Source organism: Stegodyphus dumicola, chromosome 6, assembly GCF_044657685.1.
Source record: "Stegodyphus dumicola isolate Sdum_Otavi_A_Nest chromosome 6, ASM4465768v1".
NCBI lineage: Eukaryota > Metazoa > Arthropoda > Arachnida > Araneae > Eresidae > Stegodyphus > Stegodyphus dumicola.
In genome coordinates, this window is record NC_140773.1 from 104,938,619 (window position 1) to 104,954,385 (window position 15,767).

A 15,767-nucleotide genomic window follows, 5' to 3' on the forward strand; every position below is an offset into this window, starting at 1 on the left:
CAAAATATGTATATTTTTTCATAATGTCCGTCTGAAATTTTAAAAAATATCAAACTTATGTTATAAAACAAAGAATTTCTAAGATCAACATAACGGTAAAATGCATTTACTATAATATTATAATGAATTGATAATTTATATGAATATCTGCACCTTTTTGTATCAAGCACAAAATCACATTGCTTCATGATTTTTTACCATTTTCATATATTTTTTCTTTTTTTACCATTTTCATATATTTTTTCTTTTTTTACCATTTTCATATATTTTTTCTTTTTTTACCATTTTCATATATTTTTTCTTTTTTTACCATTTTCATATATTTTTTCTTTTTTTACCATTTTCATATATTTTTTCTTTTTTTACCATTTTCATATATTTTTTCTTTTTTTACCATTTTCATATATTTTTTCTTTTTTTACCATTTTCATATATTTTTTCTTTTTTTACCATTTTCATATATTTTTTCTTTTTTTACCATTTTCATATATTTTTTCTTTTTTTACCATTTTCATATATTTTTTCTTTTTTTACCATTTTCATATATTTTTTCTTTTTTTACCATTTTCATATATTTTTTCTTTTTTTACCATTTTCATATATTTTTTCTTTTTTTACCATTTTCATATATTTTTTCTTTTTTTACCATTTTCATATATTTTTTCTTTTTTTACCATTTTCATATATTTTTTCTTTTTTTACCATTTTCATATATTTTTTCTTTTTTTACCATTTTCATATATTTTTTCTTTTTTTACCATTTTCATATATTTTTTCTTTTTTTGAAGTGTGTTGCTAGGCAGTAATCTGAAGTGTTCAGTGTTTTTTTTTTTTTTTTTTTTTTTTTTTTTTCCCAATTCACTCTCACCCCTTCTCTAATTTTTGTACATTTCTGTAATTTTGTACACAAATATATTTCTGTAATGTGCACAAATATATTTCTGTAATTTTGAGGCCCTCCACACTATTGCTGCCATTCTCACTTTCTCAAAATTGAAACACACGTAACAAACATTATATCCCAATATAATTTATTTGTTAAAATTGTTGATTATTGATAAGATAGAATAAAATTATATTAATATCGGAAATATCTCAATTGCGTATAAGCTTCAGAAACACACACTAAATTTTGATAAAGAATTATCCCTTCCTATTATCAGTATGTAGATAGTATTTCGAATGATTCCTAGTAGTTACTGAAAACGCATTTAAGGGAGTATAAGCCTTGACCCACCATTTCACGCGGTGGCCCTCAAAACCACGCCGCCATGATGCCGAGGATGAGCAGGTGCAAGTGTTCTAATCTCTTGCGCAGTACGAGTTTTGATAAGATTAATAATCAAAAAGAATCAAATATTACAATGAAAAGCAGCAGCTCTTCAAGTTACGTCGAAAGTGCAAGAGAAGGAAGCGGACGACGAGCAGTCGGGTGACGTCACCGTTTGAACTTTGCTTGTATCAAAGAACACACGGGAAGAAAAGAATAATTTTTACCCTCCCCAGCTTCGTTTGTTTATTTTTTATTTTTTTTTATTTTTATTTATTTATTTTTTTTTTTTTTATCATTTTAAAAATCTCGAATCAGAAAGTGTGGGAAAGTTACGTTTCTCTTCATCACGCTCGAAAAAGATTAACACGTAGTAAACAACAGAAGTTGGTAGAAAAGCCATAATCAATGGACTTTTAATTGAATTTGTCTGGAAATGCCAAGTCAACCGCTGTCTTAATCACATTTACCTACTTTTCAGTTGTTATTGATAATATTTAATGTGCAGTAAAGAACAAGGCATACATATATGCGTTGTAGCCTTCGTCAAACGTTTGATTCTTGACTAAAGAGGATGTTTGCTCCGTGTGCATATTTGAGATCACTACATAGTTACCCTCAAACTATACTATATGGAGGCTGTTCTGACAATAAAGTACATTGATTTCCAAAAGTTAAGCAACAAACAGAAAACTGATGATAACTCAAAAGGTATGCAAGCAAACTGGACGAAATTTGCTGATAATATTTATTATGCAACTTAAAAACACGAGTAAATGTTACAAATAGTATTAAAATATTTTGATATTTAAAAAAAAAATTAGAAAAGAATTTTTCGGTAGTGAATATGATCACCCTGAACAGCAATACAGGCCTTAGAGCGATATCTCATTCTATTTGTGATGTTGTCATGATCTGCATGGGTAGCAATGCCATTAATACCGTTATAAGGTATTTCTCCCAACTTCTTGGCATGCCTTCGTGGTGTGGTGGTCTGCACACGGAGCCGGTATTCCAGAGGTCCACGGTTCGATTCCCGGCGAAGGCGTTGTTAATTTTTCATCTTTCTTGCTTCCAAAAATACCTAATATCTCTACAGTGGCGCCCGAACTAATAGGATTGTGGATGATGATTTCTCCCCACCCATGATTTGGCGATTGGGTCCCTTAAAAACCCCATTCGCCCTTTAAAAGTTGGAGTATATAAGGTATTTCTCCCGCCTTCCTAGCGTGCATTCGTGGTGTAGTGGTTCTGCACGCTGGGCCGGTATTTTAGAGGCCCGTGGTTCGATTCCCGGCAAAGACGTTGTTAATTTTTTATCTCTCCGGCCTCAAAATAATCTAATGTCTCTACAGTGGCGCTCGAACTAAAAGGGTTGTGGATGATAACTTCTCCCCACCCAGAATTTGGCTATTAAGGTTCCCTAAAAACCCCAGTCGCCCTTTTAAAAGGGGGGAGTATATAAGGTATTTCTCCCACCATCTTTGCGTGCCTTCATGGTGTAGTGGTCTGCACACTGGGCCGGTATTACAGAGGTCCGCGTTTCGATTCTCGGCGAAGCCTTTCTTAATTTTTCCTCTTTTCTGCATCCAAATAACCTAATGTCTCTACAACGTAAAGCAGTTCCAAGCCCATCTAGGATTTGGAATCCAGCAACACGCCTTCCAATAGTGTCCCACACATGCTGAAAGGAAATAAAGTCGGGAAAGCGTGCTGGTCATTCTATTTGGACTCTAGTTTCTTCTTCTAGAAACTATTTCACGAGGCGAGTATTGTGAGGGCGGGATATATCAGACTGCAAAATGAATGCATGACCAATTTCGGCACAATATGGGCAAACAATAAGATCCAGTATTTCGTCTTTGTACATCTGTGCGTTGAGAATTTCAAGTGGCACTACATATTAGGTTTATGCGCCCACCTAAAAATACCCCTTTCCATGCAAGACCTCTCTGTACTGTATCCCTTTCCCTTAAGGAGAACCGGATATGTTTGAGAGAACGAACGTGTGTCGTTTCGCTCCTGTTTTTTCGAGATTTTCTATTGGAAATTCTGCCGCCGAAAGTGCGCCGTTGGTTTTAAAGTGTGTATGAATATCTGCTACATGCGTGGATACTTTGTTTATGTGTGTGTGACCATTTTTTACGGAGATATAAGTGTTTTAGTGCAATAACAAAGGATTATAGGCTGCTGCAATTTCAGCGGACTTCTGTTCACTTACCTCGCCGCCTTCCCTACGGAAGGTTCCCGCCGGCCAAACACGTGGCACCGAGGTAGGCTTAACTTTTTGCTTGAAATTTTCTAAGTCCAGAGACTAGACAATTGTTTTCAAAAATCCATAACTCTTCAAATTTTAGTGATTTTCACACCGGGTTTTGTTCAAAATGTGTTAAATTTTAAGTTCCATCTTTTTGTATTACTTAATATAATCTTGTATTGATATTTAACGAGTTAGTATATAATAGCTATGTTTTAATGCACTTATGCTAAATTTCACCCTGTATTTAAATAGGCTTAACTGTATTTTCATATGTATTTGCTCCAAAGGGTTTGTCCTTTTGGCAGTTGTTTTTCGCGAAATTTTTAACATTGTCGAGAAGTTGAACTTTTTGTCGAGATCCAGTTCTCGTCATTAGACTATTGTCGAATCTCACTCGACAAGTGTTCGGTTTTCGTTTTTTGACATTTGTATTGATTAAAATAGTGTTTTAAGTATATTTCTTGATCTCTCAACTGTCTTATAATATTCCTTAAGCATTGTTTCACTTTTTTTTTTTTATGTAATTTAATTAATTTTACTGGACTTAGTTGTTTCATATTGTGAAGATTGAAATCTATAATCTCTGCCTATATTTAGTGTCTTGCTATTATAACTGCTGATAATATACCTCGATATGTATTTGAGTCAGTTAAAATTTTAGTCATTCTGCTGTCTAAACATTACTTTGTGTATATTGATTAGTTATACAGGAATTTTGCTTGTATTATTCTCTGTTATCACGTGTCACATATACATTTTAATCTGATCGTTCTTAGTGACTTTTGGACATTGCACTTTTAGTCTATGTTTTACTATTGCTCTTTAATACTTTATAATGTCCCGTAAATCTGTTTTAACAACTGCCAGAGAAACATCACAGGGGGCTACTAGCGCACCCGATTTGTTAGACTCTGACTTACCTTATGCGGATAAAATTACACTACTCTGTGCTGATATACGCAAAGTAGCTACCACCAGCAGAGGTGGCAGAATCCTCTTATCTTCGGATCTTCGAGAGCATCTGTTACAATCTCTGACAACTTTGCAAACTTTGGCCTTACAGGGGCCTGAGGGCTTACCTATTCCAGAATTGGTGGACGCTGAAGTCAATACATCTACCATAGTTTGCTGTGAAGCGGTTCGACAACATTCTTTCCAGTCACCTGTTCTCCCATCTACAGCTGATCAGGCTTTGGCTCCTGCTCCATCTTTTGCGGATATTGTTCGACGACCTAAAAAGCCTAGCCTTATTATTCGTCCTAAAGCTGACACTACTAGTGATACGCTTAAAGAACAACTTAATACCAAAGTTCCGCTCTCACAACTTAAAATTGGAATAGATCGTATTACTAAAATAAATAACGGAGGTTTGGAGGTCTTCTGTCAAACACCTGATGATGTTGCGATACTCGAACAAGAACTCACGCGCTCTGATGTACCAGCAGATGTCAGTAGACCAATCAGACGAAAACCAAGAATTGCTATCCATGACTTGCCGGAATCAATCACACCGCAAACAGTACTTTCAGAACTCAGCGGAGCCACGGGATTGCCAGAAACAGCATTCACGATGCGATTCCGTCTCAGGGAGCGACGGAAGGGATACATTAAATGGATTGTTGAATGTGACTCCCCAGGTTTTGCTGCGGTCATGCGTCGGCGAAAAATTTTCGTCGACTGGCAAGCTCACAGAGCCACTGAATTTATTGGAATTAAAAGATGTTACTCCTGTCAGCAATATGGCCATTGGCAAACAGAATGCAAGAGTAAGCGAAAATACTGCTCCTACTGTGCAGGAGATCACGGGCTCAAAGATTGCACAGCTCAAACACCTGAATGCATCAACTGTGGCGAAGCCAATAATCGTTACGGTACCAGATATGACTTCGCCCATCCCGCCTACCACCCCGATTGTCCAGAGTATCAACGTCGCGTCCAGCTCATCAGGGCAAACACAGACTACTAACTTCAATCCTTATAGTCTAGCATCAGGTAACTTAGTATCTGATTCTTCATTGGATCATATACAAAAAGATCTTAATACCACTCTTCTGCAACGAACTTTACCGACGGAATGTCTACAAATAAACCTTCAACATGCTCGAGCTGCGACGGCACAGACTGTAGAATATGCTACTTCTGAGCATATTGACTTCATCTTAATCCAGGAGCCGTATTGTCTAAATGGTAAGGCGGTTGGCTTTCCACTGCACTGGACACTATATCAAAAGGAAGATCCTTTACTTCCACCCCGTGCAATTATTGTCAATTGTAATTCTTCCTGGTCTCCTTTACTTGTCACTGCGCAGCGAGATATTGTTGCTGTTCTTCTGGAAGTTCATCATCTGACAGTCCTTCTGGTTTCCATTTATTCCTCACCGTCCTCAGAAATCGAACCTGTGCTCTCTGCGATGCAAGATTTACTGACCTCAATTCAAATTCCAAATTTGCTCTTTTCTGGTGATTTTAATGCTCATAATGTTTCGTGGGGATATGCTACTACGGACGTAAAGGGTAGACTTCTGGAAGATTTTATATCCAGTTTTAATCTCGTGAAACATAATTCACATGATGCTCCTCCGACTTTTGATCGTCAACATTCACATGGTTGGCCAGATTTGACTTTGTCTACTTTGCCTATGGCCTCTCTTCTTCAAGATTGGCGAGTAATTGAGGGTCTAAGTCTATCAGACCATAACTATATACGTTTTTCACTCGCGGGAACTAATGCCACCTCAATCATAAGGCGTTATAATTTACCTGGCCGAAAGGTCAGACAGTTTACTGCAGCCATTCAAGCCAATTTGGTCTCTTATCATTCTCGTCTTCAATCTCTGCATTCTCGTGAAGATCTACAAAATTTTACTAGTGATCTTATGGCTACCATTCGAATAGTATGTGATAGTGTTTTGCCTATTCGTACCACTAAGAAGTTATGTACATTAAATTGGTGGAATGCTCAGCTTCGTACTCAACAACAAAAATGTAGAGCTCTTCGACGTCGGCTAAAGCAAGAGCGTCGAAATAATATCAGCTCCAATACTCTGCTTCTTTACCGACAGGAAAGAGCATGTTACAAACAAATGATTATACGTGCCAAATTAACTAGCTGGCGCAAATTTTGTTCTGAGACAACATCTGTTTATGGTATTCATCATAAGATTGCGACCGACAAGCTGTTTAAGCCAGCAACTTTCCATCTTTTACCTACAGTTAGTCCTAATAGTCACCTGACTGAATCAACTCTATCAGAAGTCCTTGATACGGTTTTTTCTACAGATGATAATTCAACTGATTCCTCCTTTCATCAGACTATTCGAAATCAAACTTCTAGTCTTCAAACACCAGACGATGTTATTTTTACTACTCAAGAAATTCGGCAAGTCTTACGCCAACTCCCTAATAAGCGCGCACCGGGTCCAGATGGTGTTGACTATCGTATTGTCAAATTGATTATTAGCACCAATCTCAGTCTCTTCCAAAGCCTGTTTAATAAGCTATTCAATAGTGGAACTTTTCCTCAATGTTTTAAAATTGGCCAGGTGATCTTATTTTTAAAGAAACACCGTGATCCAGCCCGTGCCGATTCTTATCGCCCTATTTGTTTGTTGTCAGCTTTTGGCAAAACTTTTGAAAAACTTCTTATGGGACGATTGAGATTTCATTTGCACTCAACAAATTATCTGTGTCCTTTTCAATACGGTTTTCGCACCAAAAGATCAACACTGCACGCTTTAAAGGAAGTTCAAGATACCATCCTGCGCAATAAGTTCTCCGGCCACCACACAGCGTTTATCTCAGTGGATTTAAAGAGCGCCTTCGATACGTTGTGGTGGCCGGCAGTTCTATATGCATTAAGAGATGCCAATTGCCCCCACAATTTATATAATACTCTTGCACATTATCTGTCCGATCGACATTTGATCATTTCCTATAATGGAGGCCTGGTACATAGATGTCAGACTCGAGGGTGCCCGCAGGGTTCATGTGCGAGCCCCTTTCTCTGGAATGTGACATACAATCTTATCCTTAAGCAGCCATGGCCTGAACATATAACTGTGGTTACTTATGCCGATGATACCGCATTCATAGTGCGAGGTAGGACTCGTGATCAACTTCAAGCAAACTCACAGGAGACCTGTTCTTTGTTTCAGTCTAGATGTGAAGATTTTAAATTGCAAATCTCTGAAGAGAAATCGCAAATTCTGATCATTCCTAAGAAGGGTGGTTCTATGGCTCGTCAGCCGAGAATAACCATAAATGGCAAGCGTCTTCGTATTAAACGTGAACTTAAATACCTTGGAATTATTTTCGACGACAAACTCAATTTGGATTCCCCATGTGTTAGATCTCAAGAAGCGTACTGCTGTGATTGCTCAACGCCTTAAACTTATGAAGGGAATCCACTGGGGCTTAAATCCACATCTTCTTAAAGTTTTATATGCAACAGTAACTGAAAAGATTGTTTCATATGGTGCTGCAATTTGGGCAGCACCAATGCAAGGACGCAAAGTCCGACATTTAAATAGTATACAGAGACCATTTCTCTTAAATATCACTCGTGCCTTCCGCACATCACCAACTAACGCCCTCGCAGTTGCAGCTGGAGTCTTGCCTTTACCTATTGCGGTTGAAAAGGACGCAGCTTATCAGTTGATTAGACAACTTGGCTGTTCAGTTCAGTTTGGAGATCACTCTTTCTCCTCCCATGATTATGAAGCAGCAATAAACAGAGAAGATCAACACCCCTCCCTCTATGGTACGGGAGTTAAAGTTAATCTCAAACCGAGTCATCAAGTTTCTCATGCTGATCTGGTCTTTTATACTGATGGCTCTAAATTGGAAGATCAGGTTGGCTGTGCATATATAGCCATACTGCAAGATCAGACAACTCTTCACCAGTGGAAATGCCATCTGTCTTCTTTTAACAGCGTCTTCCAGAGTGAGGCTATTGCTATTCGACAAGCAATACAAACAATCATTAATCATCGATATTCACATTCCTATGTTCTTACCGATAGTCTCTCCACATTGTATGCCATTTTAAATCCTCTGCATTCATCCCCCATTATTGTGGACATTCAAACTAGCTTGTCTCGACATAAAAATCTACACATTTGTTTAGAATGGACAAAAGCTCATGTGGGGAACTACGGTAATGAAACTGTCGATAGGCTTGCTAAAGAAGCAGCACAGAATCACGAGATAACACAGACCTTGACGGTTTCACGCCCAGTATCTAATCTAAAGCGTCACTTACTTCTCACAGCCATCTCCTTGTGGCAAAATGCATGGAGTTCGGAGGAAACTGGTCGCCGAGCATTTGCCCATGTCCCTAAAGTAGATTTAGACCGATTAATCATGCCACCACAGCTGATCTTCTACATTACGGGCCACGGGCCTTTTCCCTTATATTTCGAGAGACATGGACTCTCTTCCTCAGCACTCTGTAGTTGTGGACAACTGGGCAATCCAGAACACTATCTAATCGATTGTCCACTTACTACTGAATTCCATATTCCTTTTCCACCAACGGATAGGACTGCCTTTAGTCGTTTTTTGATTAAGCAACGGCATCAAGTCAAAAAGATAGTCCGTTTAATTGACAAACTGATGAATCTGGGACTTGATCTTTGTGCCTTATAATATCGACATATGATTCAACTTCTTCAACTGCTTGTATATATTATAACCCATCTACTTTTATGCTCTGAAGTGTTTGTAACCATTGTAATCTATTGTAATCCATCTGTTATAAGTCGCTGTGTATAGCAGCAGTCAAATATTTGTATATTCTCTCTCAGCATCTTTTTCTAAGTGCAACCAGGTAATATTGTCTATAACAGCTGTCCTTGTATCTATGGTACATTTAATACCAGGTGCTGTTTAGTATCTGTATATCTTGCATTTGCCTATTTACCGATGAATAATAATGTTATCTTTTGCATATGCACATTTATTATCAAGTGCTGTTAAATATCTGTATATATTGAATTTGCATATTTATCTGTTGCATATGTATTGTCCTAATAGTCTCTTTGTTGTCCATAGCAGCTATCAATGTACTTATGGTACATTTTTTACCAGGTGCTGTTAAATATCTGAATATATTAAATCTGCATATTTACCTATGAATAATAATGTTATTGTCTTTATTTTTATCTTTTGCCCATGTATTATCAAACATATAACTGTCTGTATTCCCTCATAATGCACTATGATAATATCTACATTGAACGTGTTTTGCGTTTTTCACTGTATAATAGTATATAATATCTTGGCATATTTAGTTGGGCGTATTAATGGTACATTGTTTGCCAGTTGCTGTTAAACATCGGTATACCATATACTTGCATATTTGGCTATACATTATACTGTTACTGTCTTCTTTTCATCAATTGCCCATGTAATATCATACATTTAATTCTCTGTGTAATAATAACACTGAATGTATTGGGGTCGCTAGAGATTTTCATTGTATAATATATCCAACCATTATCCATTGTTTTAAATATATCCATTGTATTTATACCAACATTGAATGTATTTTGTGTTTTTCACGGTATAATATATGTTCATAATTTGTGGCATACTTAAGTCTATATTTCATCCTTTGCAAATGTATAGTAACACATTTAACTGTCTGCATCAATTTATTTGCTGCATAAGGATCACAAGTGTCATGATAATTTTAAATGTATATTTGTGTTACCAACACTGAATGTATTTTATATTTCTATTGTATAGTATTGTATAGTATCTACTGTATCGTATCGTATTATGGTATTTTTTTTTTTTTATTGTATAGTATCTTATATCAATTGGCTTTATACAGGTTAAATATGTTAATTTTTATTCATTATAATCGTTTAATTAGCTTTTGTATTGTATTGTATTGTAGTATTGTATAGTATTGTATGGTATCTTATATAAGTTATCTTTTATGCAGGTAACTGCATCAATTTATTTGCTGCATTAGGATCACTGGTATCATGACAATTTTAAATGTATTTTTGTGTCACCAACACTGAATGTATTTTGTATTTTCATCACTAGTGTCATTACAATTTTAAATGTATTTTTGTGTCACCAACACTGAATGTATTTTGTATTTTCATTGTATAGTATTGTATAGCATCTACTGTATCGTATTATATTGTGGTATTGTATCTACTGTATCGTATTGTATTGTGGTATTGTATAGTATTGTATAGTATCTTATATCAGTTGGCTTTTAGTACAGGTTAAATATGTTAATTTTTTTTTGTATTGTATTGTATTGTAATATTGTATAGTATTGTATAGTATCTTATATTCGTTAACTTTTATGCAGGCTAAATATGTTATTTTTATTCCTCATAATCGTATAATTAGCCTTATTGCATGTTTTTCCCACAATACCACGTGATCAAGTGTATTGTACCGCTTTTGCATTCTGTTACATTGTATTCTTTTATTTTTATTTCTTTTGGTATATCCTCTCTGTATTGCTGTAATCATTTACATTCATTATTTCACTATGTTCTCTATTTTTATGTTATATTGTCATTAAGTCTAATTCTACTGTCTATATTTTATTCATTGTATATTATTGGGCTGCCCAACATCAGACTGTACTTTAGCTTATGTATATTCTATATTTGTGTGTATTACACCTTTGTAAAATTTTTGCTTATTGTCCAAACTCGCCCTTTTTGGCCCTGCATGCTTTTGTTATTTTATTTAATAAATGTGGGGCCTGGGCGGTTGTTGGGACTGTCTTTCGTGGGCATTTGGTCTGTTGGACTGCCCCCGGGTTGAATTTGGCTCTGGGTTTGGGCGCCCGGCGCGTGGCGTCTTGTGATTCCTCTTTAGGCTCTAGATATAGGTGGACGTGGTGCTATACCGATTAACCTTTTGGTAAAGGGACAGTGCCCACGTCCTCCGTTGCTTATCGCTTATCCCTTTCCCTTGTATATATACTTGTTAATCATGTGGAGTTGCGACACAGGGAGAAGGACGTATAACTTCCTACCAAAGGTAGACACGGAACGTCTTATAACAATAGCCCCACTGACACAGTACATAACGGGTCATGGCCCATTTCCATCTTATTTTATGCGTCATGGCATCTCAGCATCTGACAATTGTGTCTGTGGCATGCTAGGTTCTCCCGAGCACTACCTATTTGACTGCGGTCTAACAACAAACCACCACTTACCACATCCAACGAATGATAGAACACTTTACTATCGTTTCATAATCAAACACCCGCCAGCTATAAGGAGCAGCTGCGCAGTTGTACAGCAAATCAACGCCCTAGGGCAAGACATTTGCGAGCCACAGTAGCATGGTACTGCAGACAATGTACTCAACGATTAGATATTCGCAGTATGTACACATTCTGTAATACACATTCCACATTCAGTTTCGAGCCTCGTGTTAACATCTGCTTTCAATAGCCACCAACTTGCAGAAATAATGTTACTGACATGTTTATCAGTGTAAAGCACTGGGCACCCAATGGAATGATGTGTTATCGTAAATCGAAATATAGAATATTCATACAATGCACGAATGTAGTGTATGCAACGAAATATGTAATTCATGCAACAGAAGCCCCTAATGAAAGTTTGTACATTATGTATTATGTGAACTGAGCATATTTCCGCACAGCGCTACTGCTTTACGCACACGTTACTATGTCTCATATATACACATTAAAACGCTAAAACACTCATATAAGCTGATGTTTCAGCTTATATGAGTGTTTTAGTGTTTTAATGCTATCCTTTATATTCTTTTTTAAGTTACTTTGTGTTATTAACAACGTCCTATGTAAAACCTACCCGACATCTAGCACCTGTATGGCCATGTAAACTTCCGGTGCAGCCTCACGGGGCTCCAGCGAGTTGCTTCTTCGAGATAGTGGAGGACGTGGGACATATGCCTGTTTACCTATGTTATACGCCAGGCGTCCCCGTCCTCCGTCACCTGTCACCTGTATCCCTTTCCCATATGGTCTTAAATAGTCCCATATACTGAAAATATCGAGTGTTTGCTTCTTTCCATAGGTAAACATGTCGAAACTCATTCTATGAAATAAAGCAGGATTCATCTGCGGACAGGACAGACCGCCACTGATTTTCAGTCCAGTTACAAGCTCAATTCAAGCGCTTCCTTCGGTAACGAGAGGCACAAGTAAGATACATAATGCTGTTAGCCTAGCATACAGACCTCTTACACGCAGCCTTTTGCATACTCTTGTGGCTGATATTATTCTTCCTGTAGCAGAACTAATGGCGATCTAAGCTGAGATGGAGTTGAAGTCCTGTAATGAAGTGCGCAAGTCGCAAATATCGATCATCTGCAGAAGTGGTAAATCTTGGCCTACCTTCAGTAGGTTTTTCGAGAGGCTGAACCAAAATTAGAAATTAGTTTCACAATTGACTCACCACGTATATTAGTTATTTTACAACGTCAGACTGTCGTTGATCTAATCGGCCTGTGCCTATATAATACAATTCTTCTAGCTAATGCCGCCTCGAACTCTTTTTACACTTTGGTTATCTCGAAACTGTTAATATACCGTCATTCAGTGAACAGCGATTTCCTTCCAAACAGCTGGTTTTAGGTTTTAGGCTGTACTTATTTACGTAAAGCGATGGCAGCGCCACTCGGTGCAGTTTGCTTTTATTTGTTTCATATCCAGATTTTTACGAACGAATTTCGAACTCTTTTAGCTGATTTAGCGCGATTTTCAAGTTTTTGCTTAATTTTTTGGAAATCATTGCAGTTGCAACAAGTAGTGCTACTTTCCAAACTAGAGAATTTCGAAGGGAGAGACCATAAATGAACTCATAATTTACTGCAGTCTCATACACATATATATAATTTAGAAAAGTTGGTGGAGTAAAAGAAGAAGCATAAAGAAGAATAAAATGCATAAAGAAAAAGAAGCATAAGAAGAAGAATAAAGAAAAAGAAGCGTAAGAAGAAGAATAAAATGCATAAAGAAAAAGATTGAAATCACGGTCGAATTAAATATTCATTTTTACTTTGAATGAGACACATTTTTAAGATAACACAAATAAATTGATATAATATGCATCTGTTCTTGAGTAAATGCTTCGGTAGCGATAAAATTTTGAGATATAACGTTGAAGACAGACGAAGCAGCAAGTTAACTAGCAAAAGAAGCAGAAAGCGAAATGCGACCACAATCATAATATTCAAATTTGCTAACTGAAACTTCGCAAATTTGAATTAACCAATCACAATGAAGACGAACCAAAATTAAATAATTCTTAGTCTAAACTTCGAAGTGTACGGCACATTCCTTTTTCGCTTCTCTTTCCTGAAAACTTACTGCTAGCTGCTGTTCTATCTCTTCGACAACTGAATGCTATAAAAGTATGAAATGTACTCTTGAAATAATCAAACAGCGGGTGTATCCTTCTCAGCGCTTGTATTACTTCAGTTGATGATCTACAAGTCTTCGATTAATTACTTATTAGAAGAAGAAAAACGCAAAGTTGTAAGGTTATAAGGTATTTCTCCAGCCATCTTAGCATGCCTTCGTGGTGTAGTGGTCAGCACTCTCGACGCGAATTCGAGAGGTCCGTGGTTCGAGTCCTGGCGAGGGCATTGCTCATTTCATCTCTCCTGCTTCCAAATTACCTAATGTCTCTACAAAGTATTCCCTCTCCTCACAGCGTGCCTTCTTGATGTATTTGAAAAGCACGTCCGGCAAGCAATCGGAAGGTCCGGAATTCGAGTTCCTGGAAGAGCACTGAAAATTTTCCATGTTTCCTGCTTCTAAATGCCGAATGATTCTACAAAGTTAATAATTATTCATCGATTAATAGAATGTATTATTCGCCTGATTTAGAAACTCCGTAACTAGAAAAAGCTTCGAAAGAAAGATAGCTTCATCCTCACCTGCATAAAACCTCTTATAATATTAAAATGAAGACTATCTTTAAATTTACTTCTTCTTTGTTACAAATATTTAAGAGCTTCTGTAATCTGCTTCGAATATAAACAGTAATAAATAGAAAAATGAATTTCGAATCAAATAGCTTCATAAAAGGTGTTTTATTTAGCCCAGAGAACTATTAGTCTCAAAACGGCATTTTGTGGCGTTTCACTATAAGCGGCGAACCATTTTTTTAAATTCTTCCCACCCATTATTATTGCCCTGTATTATATTTAAAGAAATTAAATAATGAAGAATCTGAATGAACGTAAGTATGTTTCTCGCACTGTGAATATACGACAGTACCTAGAGCCACCAAATTTTGAATAACGAAATCCTCCATCCGAACATGGGCACCTTGAGGCTCGAATTTCGAATTTTTCTTATTACCTATTACATATTTCGTAAAACTTTAACGAATTGTTTACTATCAAACTCAGGGATTTCAAAGCGACCAATGGCAACACTGTACGATTTTTTTTTTAAATTTATTTATTTATTTATTTGTTTTTTTATTTCCAGAGCGCGAGACTATTTATCAGAGATTCTAAAGATAGGCTGTTTTTAAATATTTTTAGTGCAAATGAACATTAGCTCAAATGCTCTCATAACGCGTATGTGTATAAAAATGAAAAAAAAAAGCTCCCCAATAAGCGTAATATAAAATCTGAAAGATTTGAGATTTTTTCCTCTAGGAATGAAGAAAAATACCTCTTTGCAAAAATATTGCTAATGCAGCAAAAATTCTATGAAAAATGTAACAAATTTGTTTTCATTTTTAGTTTCGCAGATTGCGCGAACGTATGTTTTCCAGATATTAGGAAGCATTTATTACTCTTTATTTTCATGTCGTTACGATAATGAGACTATGTGAGTACTGTGTAAAGCTGTGACACTGCAGAACAAAGAGTCGTAGAAAGAAAGCTAACCAAAAAGCTGTCAAAATTTTCCCTAAAAGGCTTGAAAGAAAATTATTACATATTTTCCTTATTATGTGCACTGACGAATGTATTTCTTACTTTGAAACTTTTCAAAAACACTTACTATCGATGTCACAATCAACAGAGAGTTTATCTGCATAATAAATGAAGTAATTATTTTCGATGGAAAAAATTGTCATTCTTTTGAAAAATTGGAAAACCTTTGATCGGAGAAAATATCAATATCTTCTTTATGGTGGAAAATTACATCATTTGCTACGGAAAATTACAAAAGACAAATAAGCATGTACTTAATTGATATTTTAATTCAGTTAACTTTTTTCAGTTAGCGTACTGAAA

At 36.3% G+C, this 15,767-nt stretch overlaps 1 long non-coding RNA gene and 1 other non-coding gene across 2 annotated transcripts in view; one reads left to right on the plus strand and one right to left on the minus strand.

The window, feature by feature from the left end:
• LOC146996816 (uncharacterized) overlaps window positions 1-15,767 on the minus strand; it is a 143,409-nt gene that overhangs the window by 41,731 nt on the left and 85,911 nt on the right. The gene's annotated exons all lie outside the window — the stretch shown is intronic.
• TRNAS-CGA (transfer RNA serine (anticodon CGA)) lies at window positions 14,084-14,156 on the plus strand. Its single transcript has one exon. It is a non-coding gene; the product is annotated as a tRNA-Ser (tRNA).